The 16526-nt window shown below is 45.9% G+C and overlaps 1 protein-coding gene and 1 long non-coding RNA gene across 8 annotated transcripts in view; one reads left to right on the forward strand and one right to left on the reverse strand.

The window, feature by feature from the left end:
- The window catches only part of SLC38A5 (solute carrier family 38 member 5), a 372114-nt gene that overhangs the window by 132450 nt on the left and 223138 nt on the right, over window positions 1–16526 (forward strand). For 2 of the 7 annotated variants that reach the window (XM_069209561.1, XM_069209559.1), the window contains one exon: window positions 13753–13805. The exons of 2 other annotated variants lie outside the window; for them this stretch is intronic. The gene's annotated coding sequence lies outside the window, so the exon portion shown is untranslated. Of the gene's footprint in view, window positions 1–5070; window positions 5246–13752; window positions 13806–16526 lie in introns of those variants that run through there. 3 more of the 7 variants (XM_069209564.1, XM_069209562.1, XM_069209563.1) reach the window with 2 other exon arrangements.
- The window catches only part of LOC138260989 (uncharacterized), a 75200-nt gene that overhangs the window by 40121 nt on the left and 18553 nt on the right, over window positions 1–16526 (reverse strand). The window lies entirely within an intron of this gene.

Below are 16526 nucleotides of genomic sequence, written 5' to 3' on the forward strand. Positions count from 1 at the left end.
GTAAGAATTGGAAACCATGAGTTTTAATTCAAGGACCTTATTTCAATGGAGCAGGTGTAGTCTACAAGGTTACTTACTTTGTGAGAAAAAATGATATACCAATATTTCTGTATTAGTGCCTCTGTGGTAAATAGGGGAGAAAACAGTGTTAAATGGTATTGTCAATAATTGTGTTGCTGTGGCTCAGCCTATGAAGTCCATGAGGGCAATGTGCTGTGACTAAAAGGGAGTGCAATCTATTTTTAACACCACAGATAAGTTGGCATACATTTATATTTGAATACACATATTACATATAAACTCAATGTAAAACAAATACATGAAAAGAATTAGGCGGTATCTGGTGTAATTAAATTGGTTTGAACATAGACATACTTTGATGCAAATTTTCATCTGACTACATAAAATTAGAACTGACAACAGAAACCTTGTGTATTTGGTTGAAGATAACTGTGTAGGCATTGAGGAATTTATTGAATATATTATTTATAATATCCTTTTTACGACCTATTAATCTATTGACTGGATATAATTTTACGTATGCTGTATGCCCTTTTTCTAATGAATACGGGTGTGTCATTTACCTTGTTACAATTAAATGTAAGCAAGTATCAATTTTCAGTAAAAAAAAATCTAGGACATTAATTTACTTAAATATTTTATGTCTACTAATTTGTTTATATTTAAATAAATAAATTTCCTTATATTTACTTAATAATTGAAATGCAATATTTTTGTTAAAAAAAAGGTTGTTGGGAGTTTACCAACACTAGTGAAGAAAAGTAAATATGTTTTTCATATTGTCATATTGTTTTTCCTATGTCCCTGTTTCCACTGCCTCTTGCTTTGTGGGGAGTATGGTGTAACTGGTGGGCAGTGGTTATGCGGAGCATATGAAAACATTGTTCTATCAGTGTTCCATAGTTTCAATAAATATGATGTAATATAAAACAGTGGTGTATTCAAACACCTGCTTGTGGAGAGCACTGCGTTGTTTTGGTTCTGGATATAAAAATTTAAGTAAAACATATTGAACCTTTTATCTGTTATCCTCCGGTGATTTGGGAGCTGGAATTCTTAGTTCAGACATTTGTGATAGTCTTATGCTAGTTTTAAATCTCTTGTGAAAATGGACAAAAGCATCAGAATTGTATATTTGGTTTTTGGCTTCTTATTGTTATCTTATTTAGCTTTACGAAGAAAGGATAATCTATGGGGTATTTGTATTAGTTTAATGCTGACAGGGAAAAGATTCCATGCATTAACTACAGTTTTCTTGTGGTAGATTAGGTTAATAGGAGTTAGGAGTGAACAATAATGGGTGAAAGGTGAGTTCATGCAGACGGTTGTTGGGATAAATAGACAAGAGGGGATTAAGCAGTGTAAGGTTGCAGGGATATGGTTTCAAATAAACTTGTTATAATGAAATAAGGTGTAGTCAATTTTCTGAAATTAAAGTATAAGAAATAAGACAGTCAGTCATGCAACTTAAAGTACGCTATACTCAGAGACTGGATGCCTGCAGTGGATTGAAGATAAAGAGAGGATCATTCAGTAGAAAGCTAGGAAATGAAAACAATATATGGTTTTAAGTCAGGGGCAACTTTTCATGCAGAGTTTTATGGAGGTGCATCTTGGGATAGAATGCAATCTGAGGATTTAAAACAGTAAAAAGAAACAACATTATTTGCAAGCAAGATAATATATATTCTATTGTAGTGTTTCTACTGTGCCACACTGTATCCACACAGATTGCCCACTACATCATATGGGTGAACTGAGTTGTCTTTGATTTGTTTCTTATTGCTTCCGTGCCATGCATTATCACCTCAGAGATGTGGCCGTGGGTTATGGGACCCTGTGCTGGGTGGGGTGATGTATCAGGAAGTGTGAGTGAGCAACAAATACATTTTTATAGATTGTGGTATGGTGGGAGCACCGATTTGCTCTGCAGGTCCCTTGAATATGTTGGTAATTGTTCTTAATGTTATATTTCCTATGCTGGTTAAAGCAAGAGGTTGGCCACTCTGTGGTATCATAGTTTGAGCGAAGATAGCAGGTGTGGAGAAAGAGTGAGTAGGAATCAGAGATATGCCCAAATAGACTATAGGTCTCCTTTATGGGAATGCCAGTATGAGACATCAGTTAACAAGATTTGCCAAGGTGTGCTGATATTAACATTCTTTTGATAGGACCTGCAGAGTGGGATATGTTAGAGCCCCTCAGTAACCAGCAGTGTGTGGATGACTTCTCCGACCTTGGCAGACCTGGCTGGTTAGTATTGATTGGTTAATTAGGTGGGCTGGTACATCCGGTGTCTGGCCACAAGATTCCATAGAACTTTTAATACATTATATGCCTGTATGATTGATGATGCAAGATTAGGTAGTGAACTGGTATCATGTTATATGGTAACAGATTAGATCACAGTGAGACCGGGAGGACTGTCAGAAAGGCTAGATATACATTCCTTCATCTTGTGGTTAGTGTTAGAGTGGTCAATCTTGATGTTGGGGTCTGAATAAGGAGTTGGCCTGGAGGTGAGCTGTACCTGTCTAGTTGATCTATTGGTGGTTTGCACCCACTGTTTAATTTGTTAAACAATGAATGCTGGGGCCAAAAGCTGAGTTCAGAATTCTGCTGTCAGCACTATTAAATGTCAGTGCACCACATACCAAGCTTGCGTGTTCTTCAGTCCACCTCAGGCCTTTTTAATCCAATACCAAAAACCCCATTCCCCTATTATCTCACTCTTGTAGACTCCTGCTTTTTCTCTGAGAGTTTTTCCATCTTTTGCTTCCTCTTTCTTTCTCCTTTGTGTGTTTTCCCTTACTTTTTCTCTGGAAATGACTAATCAGGAAAACATAAGGGCGCATCTCTAACAAATGAGTGCCAGTGGCCCCCACTGACTCAAATTAGGAACAGTCTATAACAAAAGTGGTAGGCTCCTAGAGCATGGTAGGTTGGTTGTATCCAGGAATAAAAACCTCTTACAGCAAAATAGGCATAGTGTAGCCAGGAGAGACAATGGGTTAATGCCCATTAGCTAGGCTGCAACCTAGGGTGATACTCGTACAAAGCTCATTATCAGCAGTCCTCCCCTGTGGTTTCCATATCCATACAGGAGCGATCAGCTAACCCTCTTTATCCATGAGTCTGTTCAAGTGCCCTTCACATTTTACTTCCTCTCACATTAACCACGGGCCATGGGTCAGCTCATTAGAGAAGGCATTTTGCTTGTGTCCATCTGTCAAAAAATGAGTCCACCTGAATGTGAGAACTAGTGGGCTAATTATTTCATTTAATTTTATGGTGAGTCAGTATTTATTTTTTCTTTTCTTTTCGAAATATGCACACCACTTTTTGATGAAAAAATGTTTACTTTTACCAACCTTTGATCTTTTAATGACCATTACATATGTTTGTGCAAATAAAATATTGCGGACTCGCCGAGGTCTGACCAGTTGGCTTTACCAATCAACGATTTATTTTGTATAGCCAACCCTCCTTTGTTTTCAAGGCAGTGCCACTATTTACCTGAATGTCGGGAGATAGGCAAGGAATATCATGAAGTAAAAAGCCACCTTCAATCATTGCTATGATATTTGGGTTATGGATAGTTTATTCTAAGAGGGTTTCTTAGGGTTTTTCGCAGATGTTTGGGTTATGGATAGTTTATTCTAAGAGGGTTTCTTAGGGTTTTTCGCAGATGGAGTAAGAAAATACCTGTGTCAAGGCAGCAAAACAAAAGGATGAGTTCCATGAGAGGAACTGCAATCTAGACAAATGTATACAACTTTTCCTTGGTGTGATCTTAACTTTGTTTGGAGCACACTCATGTGTTGACAAATCTGCTTCAGTTAGTTCCCGAGGTAGGGGGAAGTACCTCTTCATGCGAGAGGTAATTCAGAAAAGTTTCCTTGGGAAGCAATCGGAAACTTCTAAAGCTGGAAGCAACTCATGCTATCTCCTGGGAATCTTTGTAAATTCCAAAAAATCAAAAAGGTTGCATCTGTTTGATGATAGCAACAGTTGGTGCACATTTCATACTTTTCCTGTAACTAGCACACTAAGGGCTAGATTTACAAGGCCCTTGGGCCCCACTAGTGTCATTTTTTTATGATGCTAATGTGATGTTAAGGAGGCCATGTCACAGTTACAAAATGGAGCAACTTTGTAACCCCTTGTGCCACATTATTCCTTTGCCCAGTATAATGTATGCAAGGGGGGTGTTCCCAGGCAGGGAGGCCACAAAAAATTGTGCAAACATTTTTTCCATCATTTTTAACGCCTGTATGGGGCATACGTAAAAGGGACGGGCCTATTGTAATCTATGGGCCTCACTACTGCTTAGATGCACTAGCACCATAATTTATGGCGCTAATTCAGCAAAGTGCCACAATAGCGTCATGAATTATGATTTTGTGGAAACAAGAGTCATGGTGAGTGTAAATAAGGCACAACCATGGTGTCGTTAAGTGGGACAGGGGCTATGCAAGAAAAGTGGCACATAGGGACTGATGTGCCACCTTCTTGTAGAGACGGCACTTAAAAAATGCCCAAACTCCATGCTATTCTTAACCATCTGCTTTTCGGAGGGCTCCTGCTTCTAGACTGCAGTAACGGAGGAAGGAAGTGAGATATGAAGTTTAACACGACAACTTCTTATTCCTTAACTTTTAAACTAGGCGCTCTCAAACGGCTAATTTGCGACATCTTTGCGCTAGAAAAAGGACAAGTAAACGAAATAGTTTTGCTACAGGCAGAATCATGAAGTCCCTGCAAAAAAAACTGTCGGGGTTAACTACCGCCAATATCAGAGAAAATAAAATAACCCCTAAAAAGTGGCACGCACATCTGTGACGTTTTGTGTGGGGGGCGCTCATGTAAAAGCCCCCGGGCTGTCGCTGCCCTCCTTGAGGACGTTGGTAGTGGACATGGAGCTCCCGATGAACTTTCCCTGATATTAGTAGTCTGGGGCGAGCGCTCGGAGCCCCGCGGCCTCCTGCGAGCCGTGCAGCGCCGCATACCTCGGCGAGCCCAGGGCCATGTGCGAGGGCGGGGGCGCGCCGTGCTTATTCCCGCAGGGGGCGGGCGCTGGGTTTGGCCTAGGTGGGGAGCGTGTCTGTCTGTGCCGCCGGGACCCCGCCGAGAGGAGAAATCGAAATAAATATCTAAACCCAGCTGGGAAGAGGCTCCCCCCGCCCGGACCCGGGCAGAGGAAGGAAGCGTCCGCGTACGGCCGGTGAGTGCGAGGCCCGGGGACGAGCAGAACTCGAGGAGGGAAACTTGAAGCGAGTGAGGCGGCGGCGCTGGTGAAACCGCCGCTGCCTCTTGCATCAGATGGGCGCGCGAGGAGGAGGGAAGAGGAGCGCGAGGACGGGAGAGGCGCGTGAGGAGCGTAGAGGCGCGCGTGGCGCTAGGGGCTTTTGTAGTAAAGAGCGCCAGCGCGCGCTTCAAGGAAAGCGTGCGAGGAAAGAAGCGCGCGCGGAGTGGGGACCGCGTGTGACGGAAGAGGCGCGCGCGGTGCGACCAACGTGTGTTGGAGGCGCAGGCTAGGGGGTCGCGCTCTAAGGAGCGAGCGTGTGAGGGAATAGGCGAGGAAGGCGGATGTGTTTGTGTGAGGGAGTGAAATGTGCGGAATGAGCGCGTCTGTGATCGAAGAGGCTCATTTACTCGGAAGAAGCCAGTGTGAGATGAAGTTGCGGGCCGCAAAGGCTTGGAGGAGCCTGGGCGAGAGAAAGGGCCGCTGGACTGGCATTGCCTGAGGGAGGAGAGCAGGGCCGGAGAGAGGAGCGATGTTGTGTGAGGGGAAGAGCCCGCAGACGGCGAGAGGCAGCAGGGGTTGACGAGGGGTGTATTATATTATCGGCTATCCAGCGGGATGGACCATTATTTACACGGGGCTTCAAGTGGGATGGAAAGGGAGGTGGTGCCTAAAAGGGGTGTAACCAACAATGGTAACTGAAATTCCTTCCAAGAGGCCCGGCCTATTTAATTAAGGGTGTAACTTAAAAAGTGAAATAAAACCCGTTGCTTCACAGAGCGTGCCACCTGACTAGTATGTGGGTGTCTCGAGTTTTTTTTTTTTATCACTGAGGTCTATGGAAGGGTTAGTGAGTATCCTTTTCATTTTTATTACTAAGGTCTGTGGAAGGGTTAGTGAGTGTCCTTTTCATAGTTTCAGACACTCCCCTCTTTTCCTTCATACAGTTGTTTCTGCCCTCTCTCTCTTACTCATTTATGCCTTTTCTTACCCTCCCCATCTTTCTGAAAGCCTGCAGCTGCATATATCACACTTTCCCGCAATTACCATTGGCACAAATGCAAGTATGATTCTGCCAGCTCTCCTTATAGGCCAGGTATTGTCTCTGCTTGTAGTCTACACACCCTGATGATCCTTGAACAGGCACTGTGAGAAACTTGCGCTGCCATCTGCTTTAACGTCAGGGTTCTCAATTGCGCCCCATCATACACAGGCACTCACGAGTTGAACTCGGATCCTTACAAGTGACTCAGCTCACAGTAAATGCTATAAGAGCATCATATGATGCATTTAACAAACTACAGCAAAAACAAGCATTTGCAACGCAATGGGTCTCGCATTTGCTTGAGTTAAAGGTATTAGCATTGTAAACTACCAACCAGACTCTTCTTGCCACATAAACTGAAAATGAGAAGTAAAACAATTTCACGTAAGCTGCCATGAGCGCGAAGCAGACACAAGAAAGGAAACAAGTTTGCTCGTCGTGAAACATACTGGCAAAAGTGCAATTATCCATGGAACCGGAAAAAGTGCAAATAATCATGTAACAGGGTCGATGTCATGCAAAGCGTTCGACTACTGCCCAGCGAGATCAGCTGCCTATGAAATAAAGAGAAAAAGTAGTCCAGAAAGCATACCGAAAACATGGAGCCTTGAATGTTTTCAGAAGTTGGCCGGTGCGCTCGAGGCGGGCTAAACACTGGAAAAGGCATGACATATGCATGCCTTTAATTAAATCAAGCAAATTTTAAAAGGCAAGCCCACAAACCAACCAAACTGATGGGCATGAAAGGGGTGTGGTTAAAAGCCCACAGAGAGATTACACCAGGGAAGGAACGCTTTGCGCGCTTGACCCTAAAAACAACTACTCATAGGGAATGCAAGATAGAATGTGAAGTGACTTGAAACCTGAAGAGTTTCTCAGTCATTGTTAAGGACATGCATACATAGCCTGATATGGACTCGTTTCAAAGTTGTTTTTAGTTCAAGCGCAAGCAACCTGTTGCAAGTGTTTAGTGTGCTTTTAACCACGCCCACCTCATGCCCATCACTTTCACTCTCATGAGCTTGCCTTTAAAAAATCCAGTGATTTATCTCGGGATACATATCTCACTTCTCCCCGAGCTAGCGTGGGAACTCAATGTCACGCCGCTTTCAAAGAAAATCAAAACTGACCTTCTGCGCTGGAGGACCCTCCCCCTGAATCTACTTGGTAGAATAGCGCTGTACAAGATGATGATTCTCCCCAGGATCTTATACCTCCTGCAGAATTTTCCACATCCCTTCCCCGTGAGATGGTTCAGGGAGATGGACTCTTTAGCACGCCAATTCATATGGAGTGGCTCACGTACAAGACTGTCGCTAAAAACCTGTCAGAGGGATGTTTATGAGGGTGGACTGGGTATGTCGAATATTCAATACTATTATCTAGCGATGCACATACTTGTAATTAATGACTGGATGGGAGGTGGATGGACAGACCCCGCATATCAACTAGAATTGCAGACGATGGGCTACCCACAGATCCTTGACATGCTCTACGGGAGCCCGATACCCCGGGATACTCCAGATGTGACCAAAATGGTACTTCTGGGATGGCGTACAGCCCAGAAAGTGACGGGGTGGTGAGGACGCCTAACCCAACAAACCCCGCTATGGCAGGGGAAGCAGCTGATACATGTAGCAGGTCTGGAGGGCTTCCAGAAATGGGACACCATAGGGATCTCCACACTGGGAGATATTTGGAGAGGGACACAGATACGATCTTTTCAAGACCTCCAGAAACAATATTCCTTAAATAAAACACAATTCCACCGATATCTCCAACTACGTCATGCCCTACTAGTCCACCTACAGACAGGAGACAGCATACCCGAGCACAGCCCCATGGAAGCCAAGGCACTGATGGGAGTTCTGGGAAGGGGAGGGGTTTCTCAGATTTACCGCACCTTAATCACTGCCACTGGGGGACCCCTGAGAGAGCTTCGCCAAAGGTGGGAGAGCTGGGTGGGACCCATGGAGGAAGCGGACTGGACAGAAGCACTAATGGCCCCACGCTCCCTGACAATGGCCACACGCTTCCGTTTAATACAATCCTATTTCCTTCACGCCGCATACCTCACACCCGCTATGTTACATAAGGCAGGCCTCCGCCCCACAGCGGAATGCCCCCGCTGCAGGTATCATACAGCGGATTTCTACCACATGGTATGGACATGCCCGATTTAGTGGCCTATTGGGAAAGGGTGGTGCAAGAGATATCTGAGGCCCTACAGAAAGAGGTAAAGAGGTCGCCATTGCCCCTACTTCTCGGGGTGATGGGTGATACAGAGCTACGAAGAGCAGATCGGCCCTTCTTAGGGGTGGCATGTCTGGTGGCCAAAGGGACATAGTGGCAGACTGGAAGGCCAGGGTGGCTCCGGCACTGGCTAAGTGGAGACGGGGAGTGGATTGGTGTGTGCAGCGAGAGAAACTTGTGTACGAGGTCAGAGGTTGCTTACACAAACACAAGAAGATATGGGGGAAATGGGAGGATGTAGCGGGCCTTTAAGAGGGGAGGGTGAGTAACATTAGTAATGAAAGCGGCAGGGACCGAGGACTGGACCATTATTGTTTTGAGGCCCGTTGGCTTCAGGTTGTACTGTATTTATATTTGTTCTATGCAAAATTTAATAAAATCTCTTTATCAAAAAAAAAATCCAGTGATTTAATTGGTATATGCTTTACGTTTGTCCTGCCTTGTGGCAGTTTTGTTACCGCCTTGCAGACTGACCCTGTTACATGGCTTCTCGCACGATTGCCAGTATGTTTTACTGTGAGCAAACTATTTTTTTCTTTTGTGTCTCTCCTTTGTGCTCATGCTCATTGCAGCTGTGGCGCTTTCAATCGGCCTGCACTGCCATCCCCCAGCACCTCAAACTGCCTCCACGTCCAACAGTAGCGTCCAATAAATAAGGTGTTTTTTTTGGTAAATACTTATCAATTTTTCGTGTGACATGTCCTCCTGTTGACAGCTTCCCCAATGGATGAGTCCAGTGCAGTGCCCTTTCCTGTTCAAGCAATTAGTCTAGAATTGTACTCTCAGTATAATCGTGCTTAAAGAGCAAAACTTGTGTCAACCGTTTCCTTGAGTTATGTAGACGTCAGCTGGTATTTTAACAATGTTTTCTACCTTTTGCCACTAATTTATTACTTGCACCTTCCAGCATACACTCAAGCATTAGTCGTTCGGAGACAAAGTAATCTTGCTCACACTTGAGGGCTTCGGTTTCCCTCAACCGACTGAGCAGTGTTTACTAGCAGCTCCCAGCAGGTCAACTGTTAATCAGAGACCAAAAATTGTCATTCTTATCCAGGTGCTGAAATACGTATGCCCGGTATTGTTCTTCATGTGTATTTTTATTCTAGTCTGCTAGCTTAATGGATCTTTTGAAGTCCTATTTTTGTCGATCGTTTGTGAAAGAACTTTCTTTTTACATGTTTGCATTATTAAGAAAATAAAATGCTTGTACGTTAAATCGATAATTAACATTGTGAGGAATGCAGTTACAACATACATTTGTCCGTAGCCAACTAAATGTATTGCCCTTAATTGTGCACTAACACTTAAGTAGTTCATAGTGTATGCCTTGATGTAGAGATTTGTATGACACCTGCAGTGCTACAGGTTGATGAGGCAAGATGATGAATGTGCAGTTGGTGTGGAGAGCGATGGCATGTTCAAGAGCGCGCGCAGGGTGCAGTCACTGCTGCTGTCAGGAGCGTGACGGAAGACATGCAAATGTTGGGGAAGGGTCATTGTGTTTACAAGCTCTGACTGTGTGTTACGTCCTTTGATACAAACCAAGACTACAATTTCCAAAATGCAGTAGGGCCCTGACTATGCTTCACACAAAGAGCCACAAACCTGCTTTCGTCCTCATATGTATTTCAAGCATTACAAAGCATTGGACCCCTTCCCATGGATAGGCCTGCAAGTCTCTTGAGGGCTGTACATGCAAGCCACCCCTGTGATCTGCTGTAAAGGATCATGACCTTCAACTAACTCTGACATGTACATTTCTGCCTATGGACTTATTCATCTGCTTCTGTTTGATGAGACTGGTGGGGGTTGGAGGTGGATGTTGAGGACTATTCCTAGCAGAATAGACCATTATTAGAGGGTTATGCAATGCTTTAAGTGGGAGGAAAAAGCTGGGGTGGGGGGCTGTAAAGGGTGCATAGCCTTGAATGGTAACCGGAATCCTTCTTAAGAGATGTGTTGTTTATTCAGGGTGTGGTTTAAAAAGTGAATACAATCCTGTGATTCACATTACGAGCCACCTGATTAGTATTTAGCTGTCCCTCAAGTTTTTTTTTTTTTAATGTCTCACCCTTCCAGAGAGCACAGCTGTCTGGTTTAATTAAGACTTCTTGTGGGCATTCTGATAGCTTCTCTGGGAAAGCATTTCACCCATTGCTTACTATTGGCTTTGTGGTTTGTATCTCACAATTGCTTGCTTTCCCTTTGCTGGCTTTATTTGCTTTAGGCTGTCGGGCATGAGTTTGTCCCTCCCTTGAGCATTCCTTGTTTACTGTATCCTTCAGAATTCTTGGTTTATGTAAACAGTCCTTTCAATTTTGTTCTTATTTTGTCACATTTGCTGTGCATTCAAAGACAAAATCAAATGGCAGACTCTGGCTTCAGAGGGAGTTTGGTGTTTACTTTTCTTTCTAAGACTTCAAAGTGAGAGAATTTATGTGACAATCCTGCTGAGTACCCATGTGAGAGGAGAGGGTGTAGGATGTTATTTTTTCTAGCACACAACAACAACAAGCATTCACAAAGCCAATAAGTCTTGCCTATGCAACATATATTGGCTTTGCCACTGTTTTTTAGCCATGTTGTAAATGGCTGAAAGTAAAGATAAAAAGGTTTATGACACAGCCAGTGTTGACTGCGTTATAGTGGTTTTTGTTTACCTGCAACTATGCTGCACTGAAGCCAGGACTGCTGTATAATCTATACTATAACTTCCCTTTAGATCTATAGTCTGGAAGCTGCAAGCACACTCCTGGCCTTTGCACTTGGTCCCCTGTTCAAAACAGGCAAGCATTTATTCACAAGTTAATCAGCGTGAAAAAAAACAAGTACTAGGGTTTGGTGTACTGTTAACTTTTGGGCCACTGTTATTTTTAAAGACATTCTGCAACAAACATGTAACATATGGAAAAGTCTCTTCAAAAACTCCAAAAATGTTTTGCTTTCACTTGCAGAACTGTTTCATCTTAGTAGTAGTGCATCAGACTAAATCAGTGCAAGTATTTTTTTTAAGCAATAGTTTTCAAACATGAATCTTGAAACATGCTTCCATCCACCCGACAATTCCAATAGTGAACTAAGATGCAAGTCAGTTATGTGCAGCACCTTTGGCTGGCCTGTGTTTCTATTCTACATGGACAACATTTTTGTAAAATCAAATGTTGGAGAAGTTTTCATACAGCGGATATCCTGAAGTTATGCATTTCAAGATTGTATTATATATAATAATAAAGAACAAGCATTGGCAAAGCCAAAATGTTTAGTCTATGTAAACTCTATTGTCTTTGTCAGTGTTTTTTGTACATGTTGCAGATTACTAATAAAGATGTGAAGAGCTGCAGACCTGGGGAACTGTGTTTGAATCTCTGCATCGGCTCAGCATCCTGTGATACTGGCCAAACATGTAATCTCTCCAGTGCCATATAGAAGTGTCTGTGCAATATAACTGGAGGCCTTATAAAGCGCTGAAATACTTCATAGAACTTTTAAGTGCTTTTCATAAAAAAGCTGCCCATACTGTGAGAAAAAGTGATGCATACACTTTTAAAGTCTGCCAGTGACCTGGGTTTGGAGAAGAGGAAGCCTGCGAGGGAAAAAAACCATGAAGGAGAGGGGAGTGGCCTGGAAGCGTGGTGGTGGAGAAGGTAGTGCTCTCACTGCACCACAGGGAGCACTGGGACGGCAGACTGTCCCTAAGGAGAGGGGAGATATCAGGTGTTGCTGGTTCACAGTTGGGGTTGTAGTAAACCTTAGCAATAGTCAGTTTTCAGTGTGTTTCCTGGACCATTTGCACCCTATTTCACTGCACCTGCTGCACCATTCAAATCATGACCCTAGTGCTTGCAAGTTAATTGCACTTCTGACTGCTTGTTTAGAAGTAAAATATAGCAATAATCAGTGTTCACTGGGTTTCTTAGACCCGTTCCAGTCTACAACAGTGCACTCCAGTCTCCCCCACTCCAGTCTACCAAAGTCCACCCAACCCCAGTCTACCCCAATTCAACCTACTACTCCCCAGTCTCTTCAATCTACCCCACTCCACTCCCCTGTACCTTACACCACTCTATCCCACTCTGCTCTCCCTTCCAAACTACCCCACTCCAATCTACATCTACCCCACTCCAACTTATCACAAAATACCTAACTCCACTCAATCTACCCCACTCCAACCCACCCAATCTACCCGCTAACTGTACCCCAGTTTACCACACTTTACACCCATTCTACCCAACCCCATTCTACAACACTCTACCCCAATGTACCCCACTCCACTCCAAAGTCCCCCACTCCATTCTGCCCTGGTTTACTCCAATCTACCCCATCTGCCTCACCCAATCCACCTGACCCCACCCTACCCCACTCAAGTCTACCCCATTCCATTCTACCTTACTCTAATCCATTACAGTCTACCCCACTCCAGTCTGCCATAATCCACCCCACTCCAGTCTACCCCATCTACCCTAATCTACCTCACTGCACTCTCCCAGTCTACCACTCCCACAAGCCATTCTACCCCACTCCAATCTGTCCCACTCACCCCACTCCATTCCAGTCTAGCTCACTCCATTCGACCCCACTCCTATTTAATCTTCCCACGCCACTCTACCACCGTCTACCTCACTCCACTCTACCCCCACACTACCCTACACCTCGCAATCCACCCCACTCCAATCTACCACGCTCCAGTCAATTTACCGCACTCTGCTCCAGCCAACCCCAATCAACTTTACCCTTATCCAGTCTGTCCCACTCTACTCCACTACAATCTACCCCACTCCAGTGAACCTCACTCTGTCTTAGTCTACCCCACTCCACTCTACCCAATTCTCTCTACAGTAGTCTACTCCACTGTACCCCATTCCACTCTACGGCAGTTTCCCCACTCCACCCTACCCCATTCCTCTGTACCACAATCCAGTAGACCCCCATGCCCCATTAACACTCACTTTTAGACATGCTGAACAGAAGGTACATTGGTGTTCAACATGGCTTAAACACATTGCCAAAGCCAATAGCTCTCACATGGGCAAGACTTATTGGCTTTGCCAATGCTTGTTGTTACTGATGTGCGTGGAATAGGTAGTGAGTGGTATTTTCAGAGTCTCACACCCTCCTTTGCCCTGCTACTCGTGCTGTCTCGTGTACTTTCTCTGTCTGTTAGACATTTATGCCTTTTTTCTTTCAGAGATCCTGCATCTGCGTATCTCACACTTTTCCACATTTACCATTGGCACATTTGTAAGTATCACCCTGGCTGTGCATGTTTATAAAGGAGGGAGGGTTTAGGCGACCTATCTGTGGTATGTACATTTCTAATGCTCTCTGATTATATAGAACAATATATAGGAAGCTATCTCTGGGATGTGCTTGTGATGCGCTCTGGCACCGCAATTGAACAGTTTGCAGTTTTACATTATTTCTGACATGACAGAATGACAGAATGTATGTGAACTCCCAGAAGGCTGAGGTGCTTGGCTGGGCCCTTGATACCCTGCCCATATGTGCAGGACGGGGGAGACGGGTAGGGAAGAGGTCAGTCTGGGAAAGGAAAAGCTTTTTAGGGACATTGGGGTGGGAAGAGGGAGCAGGTATGGGAGTGGAGGATGAGGGAGTGAGTGGATGTTGGAGGTGTTTGCTGGATTTGGGTGCAGGTGCATGGGCTGTATGCTGTTGTGAGGTGGATGGCTGTTGGGTGTCTGAGTGCCTGTGTTTGTGTACTCTGGGGGGCAGACACGGTGGGAGAGGACACAGGGTACATGTGCATGGATGTTGTGGAGGTGTCTGCCAGTGAGGTGTGTTCTGCTTGGTGTGGTGATGATGCTGGTAATGGATATTGATGTAGTGCATGCAGGTGTGAGTGTGGACGTAACAGGGTGGGAGGGGGAGTAGGGGGAGACCGTGGGGATAGTGGATGTTGTGTCTGCAACTGAATGGTGTTTGTGTGAGTGCCTGTGGGATGAAGTGTGGTGCTTGTGTTTGCCTGTGACACTCTTGGGTGTTGTCTTGTGGGCATGCTCATCTGGCTGTGTGCTTGGGATGGGTTGGGGTTTCAGAATGGGACTGGAAAGTGGAAGTTGGAGGTGGGACGGTTGAAACAGGGACAATGGCTGCCATCTGAGAGGAGGCCAGAGCCTGAATCGATCTCTGTTGGGCCACCAATCCACCGTAAATGCCCTCCAGGAATGCATTAGATTGCTGCATCTGGGCTACCAGCTCCTGGTTGGCATTCACAATGGTTGTTTCCCCTACAGAGATGGATCCCAGGAGGTCAATAGCCTCCTCACTCAGGGTAGCAGGGCTCACTGGGGCAGGGCCTGAGGTGCCTGAGGCAAAGGAGATGCCCTTCCTCCTGGGTGAGAGGGCACGGGCAACTCGCTGAAGGGCTACTGGGACGGCGGTGGCGGCTGTACCTGCAGCTTGGGTGGTCACAGAGGTGTCCGACACCACCAGGGACCTCCCATCGGAGGATGTATCAGAGTCTGTATTGTCCACTCCAGTTTCCACTGCGTTGCTCACCTCGCCCTCAGTCCCACTGGTGCCCTCAGCGTCGGTGGACTCTAGCTCCCTCTGTCGCCGGTGCCTCTGCGCCTCCGCTAGATGATGCTAATGCACATAAGGACAGGATGACAAAACAAGAAAGGGGGGAGAGAGACAAAGGATACACTGGGTCAATGACTGCACCAACACCACAGTTCGCGTACACAGCACCCTCACAGGGAACAGGCCTACGCACTATGCATGGCACTACCAGTGAAATGGCTACTCAACAAGGAATGAGGAGGGGTACACACCGCCAACTGCGGCACACCTGGGACCCACACAGCCCTGACCAGTCGTGAATACTAACACGCTAGATAAGCAGTAGTTAGCAATCAAACCCTTAGCCACCAGAGGACCTACGCTGCTATGTCTGACCTGTCCTAGGGACACCCACTAACGCACAACCACCACTCTGATACAACCCCTCCAGCCGTAAGTTTCAATGATAGCCACTGTACTCACCCCGTTCTGGCTGCTGTGATGCCCTCAAGTGCCCATCCAGCTCAGGGAAGGCCAATGCCGCTATGCGGGCCATCAGAGGGGTCAGGGTCCGACGGGCACCCCTTCCTCGTTGGGAGGCCATCCTTAGCTGGGCCACCACGGTCTTTCGCGCCCAGCATCTCAGGTCCTCCCACCGTTTGCGACAGTGGGTGCTCCGCCTGCCATAGCCCTGCCGGTCCGAACGTCCTTGCCGATGGCAGGCCATATTCCCTTCTTTTGATGGGCGCAGAGGCAATACAGACAGGAGAACACAATTAGACAAACAGTCCAGCCAGTCACACAAATGGCCCACCATACCCGTTTCCATCAACATTGGCACACTCCTAGCCCGGCACACAGCGTGTACACCGCCAAGAGGCCATCCACCCCCCCACCCCCCTTATACAAGGCCTTCACACATAACTCCATATATTCATGCATCATGCCTACAGTGTACTCACCTGTTGGTCTGGAGGCCCATACAGCAGTCCGTGCTGGGGTAGGACCCCATCCACCAGTCACTCCAACTCCTCAGAAGTGAAGGCTGGGGCCCTTTCCCTGGTCACAAGGGCCAAGGTAGGTTCCAGACACAAGTGATAGCAGCACATGCAGTGTAGGTCCTCTCTTATGGAAGGTCAGGAAACAAGTTAGGAATCTGATAGAAAATGGCGTTCACATCCGCGACGGTTCATACTGTCACCGCTGGCGTAGCTCACCATTGGCCACTGTACCTCATAGGGCCCAATTATAACCAATGAGGAACTGCACGGCGGTTCACGACCACCTACCGCAACAGCGTACAACGTCAGCAGCATTACCTCACTTCCACCTGTCCCTCCACACAGGACAAGCCTACGCCATTTCAGGGGGGTTGAACAGGCCTATGGATTAATGCTGCATCACAGGATAAATAGGCACATACTTCACAAATTACACTGT

Source organism: Pleurodeles waltl, chromosome 10 (assembly GCF_031143425.1).
Source record: "Pleurodeles waltl isolate 20211129_DDA chromosome 10, aPleWal1.hap1.20221129, whole genome shotgun sequence".
Taxonomy (NCBI): domain Eukaryota; kingdom Metazoa; phylum Chordata; class Amphibia; order Caudata; family Salamandridae; genus Pleurodeles; species Pleurodeles waltl.